Raw genomic sequence first — 4,900 nt, forward strand, 5'->3', positions numbered from 1 at the left:
GCAGAAAATCTTCAAGGGTTTCACTCCAATTTCCCTAGAAATTGCATAAAGGTTTTTTTTTTTTTTTTTTTTTGGCTGAGAAAATGAAGCAAATAGTCAATGTGGGGTTCTTTTCTCTGTTTGGTTGCTAAAAATTGGAGTAATAAATATTCCATTGAATCTTGAATGTTATATGAACTGAATTTGTGTGTGCAAAATTACTTATGCATGAATTATATCAATAGCACTCTTATGTCTTGAAATCAAAGGCAAAATGCTAGTATTTTGTTTTGCAATACTGTGGTAATGTGACTGGCCATCACATTACACAGGGAATGAGGTACAACATAAACTCGTTTGACAATCATTTATTTTTCTAAGCTTTTTGCTCCTCTGCTTCACTGTCTTTGATTCCGGTCCACAATGCTCAGGCACTTTCCAAGACATTGCTAATACTGCTGCTAGGCAAAAAGAGGGGCAATCTACGTCCCTTTAAAGTTTAAACCATTGACTTTGAAATTTGTCTAATTGTTTTTTGAAGTTCTACATCGAAATAAACTGAGTTTGTGTTGCATTTGTGAACAGCTTATGGTGCTTTTCAAGATCTACTGTGGGGATGCTTGGGAGAAGATATGTGAAGCAATTGATAATATTCCTCTTAGTTGCCTTGTTATAGGGAACCGAGGCCTCGGCAAGCTCAAGAGGTTAATTATTTTGAAATTACTTTTTGATTATAATTTAAATCTACTATTCTGCAATGTTGAACCATTTTGGTGTTTGGACTTCTTTTCTGGATCTTATATATTTTTGGCCAGTGCCCTAAATTTTTTAGCAAAACCGAGAAGAGAGGGAAAAGAAAGAGGGTTAAAAAATTAGCTAACCTATCCACTGGAGCCCAAAATTGTAGAATTTGGTTGCTAATTGTGTAGCACTTGACACTAGCATATATTAAGCCATCCACTATTAAATGATTTCAGATCCATCATTTGACACTAACCTAAACGTTACCAAATAGGACCTCCGTGTTTGGGTTACCAACTTCAATTTCTTAATCATGTTGACAATCAGCGAAGTGAAAGTGATGAATAGATAAAAAGATTCTAATTTTGCTCACTTCTGCAACTGGGATGTTGTGGGAATTGGTTGTTATAGATGGGAATTCCTTATTTACACTCATAATTCTCGTTTCGTTTGAATTCTGTGAGTAATTGTACTTATTATAGCTGAAGTTGGTAGCAGTTTAATTAGTGTTTATCTGATGGCGATTGGTGACCTCATCTGGTCCAGTATGGTAATTTTCATGGGTGGTTCTTGTGTTTATTTATATAATTATAGCCAGATATAGTCGTTAAATTTTTGTTTTTTTTTAGCGTTTTGTTTAACATAAAAATGTTAGTTGAGGTTTTCACATGGGGAATGTCAAGATTTTTACATTGCTCAAATCTTTAAATTTGGAGACTAGTGATAGCCAAGAGCTAAGTGTGCTTATGAAAATATTTGGCTAATATCAAAAAGTGAATCCATGAAATGATTTACTGAGTCTTGAGTGAATTACTAATCTTCTTCTAAGGGAATTTGGTGACTTTGTACAAATGGTTTTCCTGGGTATGGCTAATTTCCATCTTTCTCCTTGGGTCCTTTTTGAGGCTTCATGTATTCATTATTAGATAGAACTTTATTCCATGTCAAGTTGAAATTTGGAATGTATTGTTTATTTAACAATATGAGTACCTTTTAATACTACATTATGAGTACTCCTTATAACTTTTCTGGGTCATACATACCTAGCATATAGTGCAGCACTGTACACAATTGCAAATGATTGCAGCATTTCATAGGGATGATATAGTATGAACATATCAGATTTTTTATGTTCAACTTTTCTATTTTGTTATGAAAATTACTTCAAGTAGTGAGTTGATCATTGACAATGTTGTTGGCTATCAAATATTCAATGATCTTTACCTATGAAGCACCGACACGTTCCCATGCTCTGCGTACAAGTGTTGGACATGTGTCGGACACGGACACGCGTCGGACACGCGGTAGACACGTGTCCGACACTCTCTCTAACGTGTCTCTTTTTTTTTTCTGAAATCTTCCAGTCGGACACGCCATGGACACGGCGGAACACTTTTCGGACACTCGTGAGGTGGATCGAAGGAGTCCTAATTGCTTTCCTTGATTGACAGAGAAAGACACAAAGGGATCGAGGGAGACAGAAAGAGAGAAAGAGATCGAGGGAGACAGAGAAAGAGAGAGAGATTAAGGAAGGAGAGAAGACAGAGAAAGAGAGAAAGAGATCGAGGGAGAGGAGAAACTAACCTGTTCAGAAGCTAAGGAGAGGAGAAGCTAACTCGTGAGGTGGATCGAAGAAGCCCTAACTGAGGTATTCTTCTTCTTCTTCTCTTCTTCTCTTCTTCTCTTCTTCTCCTTCTTCCCTTCGTCTTCTCTGTCTCCATCATCTCTGTTCTTTTTCTCCTCTTCATTTTCTTCCTCTCCTCCTCCCTTTCGTCTCTCCCTTTTCTGACTCTCCCTCTGCCTTTTTGACTTCACTTTCTCTTTTCTCTATCTTTTCTCTTTTATATTTTTTTTGCTTCCCTTTTTCTTGATTTAACATTTCTCTCTTCCCCTCTTTCTTTATTTTTTTTCTTTTTTCTTTATCCTTATTTATATGTTAAACTTAAAATTCATAAAATAAATTATTTTTATTTAAAAAAACTCATTTTTTATTAATTTTTAAAAAATATATATTTATTAATTTTATTATTATTTTGATTGTATAAGAATTAATGATTTTATTTTTATTTTAGACATATAATAAATAAATAAAATTATATATATTAAACGTGTCCCCAGCGTGTCGTGTCCCCTATTTTTTGAAAAATTGTGTTTTCGCGTGTCCGTGTCGTGTCCTGTGTCTCGTGTCCGTGTCCGTGCAACATAGATCTTTACTTAGTGATCCACAACCTAAAAATTCAGGGAAGAGGTATATATGTTTGTGATAATCTTTTTGAAATCAGCATGTGTTCCTCTATTTGTGCACCAATAAGGATTTGGAAGTTAATGTTTCAAATTATTTCTATGGTGCAATGTTTTGGAGCTTGATATTCTTCTTCATATAATGTTTTTGGATCATGAGTCATGTATAAATTTTTGTTCTTTCTTGGCGTTAGATTATAATAATAATTATTATTTTGTGTTTTATTTTCATTCCATATTTTGGGTTAAGGGGTTTAACCTTGTCTTATTTTTGCTTTTTAACTGTATTGATCTCCATTCCATTTGTCATATAGGTCTCTCGTAGACATGTCGATGGATGTTGCAGGATGATGGAGGAGATGGTTCAAATGATGAGAATGAGCCCAATAGTAGCAGTGACGATGATGATGGTGATGGCAAGGTAGGTTTATAGGACTTTGATAAATAGATTTCTATAATCTTTGAATAGTTTTGGATTTTGTTTACAAACTTATATATGATACAGTTTTGGATGGTTTATAACTTTTTGGATAATTAAAAACTTAAGGATAGTCCTTTTGGATGATTTTGAACTTACGGTTAGTTTTTGGATGCTTGGAATGTATTGACAATTTTTGAATATTCATAATTTACGGATGTAGTTTATTTTTTATGCTTGAAACAATATTTTGGTGATTGATTGATATTTTGTGAAGTTGGTTTGTAATGTTTGTTAGATTGTACAAAATAAGTCAAAATAGAATCTGTCGAATTAAAACCAAAAAAATGCACATTCTACGGCATGTTGAGTAAGTCGTGGTATTACATATTTTACGGCGCTCAATCAACATCATTATTTGTCTTACCAATTAACGGCGTGCAAAAGTAGTCATAGAAAAAGTAACGACGTACAAAATCTGTCGTTAAATAGTTTTTAACGGCATACTATGGCATGTCGTAGATAATGTAACAACAAAGCATGTCGTTGAAAGTAAATGACTTTCCATGACTGGTCATAATATAACGCGCGCTGTACATCGTAGAAGGGTTTTTACGGCGTGTATTGCGCGTCGTAAAAACCATTTTTCGTTGTAGTGAACGTTTTTTTGTCGCCATAAGTTCACTATTTGGCGATTAATTATTCTTTTGTCGGAAAAATTGTGTATACCGCGACTAAAAGTTCTTTATTCGCCAAAACTACATATTTGCCGACCAAATTCTTAGTTGCCAAAGAGTAACAGTGCAAATATGGCTATTCTTTGGCTACAAAATTTATTTTAGTCGGCAAAACTTAGTATACTATGACTAAAATAAAATTTAGTAGCTAAAAAACTAGAATAATGGCGACTAATAATTTTTTTAGTCACCTATTGTGAAAAATTTACTGACTAATGCTTTTTTCAGTCGCCAATGAATAATATATGCCGACTAAAATAATTTAGTAGCAAAAACCTGAACCAACGGCGACCAAAATAATTTTTAGTCGCCAAAAATTCAACTTTTGGTGACTAAATTCCTTTTAGTCGCCAAATTTGGTCGCCAAATGTGTAAATTGTTGCAGTGAGTAACATAGTTACTAAAATATCCATAATAATAATAGGGTGAAACGCACATTAATATTTAAATTGACAATATGAATATTCTGTGATGTGAACATTCACATTATCTGTGTGGATGATTTTCTGACCACATGTCAAACAGGTACCCAGCTGGAGAGCACTGGCAGAATAGATTAAGCCCGAACGACCTGCAATAGAAATAAGAGATTCCGGCGGTGGCTCGTCCACCCGGGGGTACTCCGACAATCAAGTCAACACTCAATATCTCTCAAAGATAACCAATAGTGCTTAACTCACTAGACAGAATATCAAAAGCATACCTTAGACCCATGGGGGTGCCTTTCTTTTATAGCAAACTTAATCCTAGTCCCAATAGAAGCCTAGCTCTAATAGACTTAGGA

General features: G+C 34.4%; 1 long non-coding RNA gene across 1 annotated transcript; it reads left to right on the forward strand.

Annotated features, from left to right (window-relative positions):
- The first annotated feature begins 444 nt into the window (after positions 1–444).
- LOC145798899 (uncharacterized) lies at positions 445–3,702 on the forward strand. Its single transcript, XR_014340759.1, has 3 exons — positions 445–683; positions 2,085–2,368; positions 3,276–3,702. It is a non-coding gene; the product is annotated as an uncharacterized LOC145798899 (long non-coding RNA).
- The last annotated feature ends 1,198 nt before the right edge of the window (positions 3,703–4,900 follow it).

The sequence above is a fragment of the Camellia sinensis genome, chromosome 1 (assembly GCF_055761805.1).
Source record: "Camellia sinensis isolate YWXY chromosome 1, ASM5576180v1, whole genome shotgun sequence".
Lineage (NCBI taxonomy): Eukaryota > Viridiplantae > Streptophyta > Magnoliopsida > Ericales > Theaceae > Camellia > Camellia sinensis.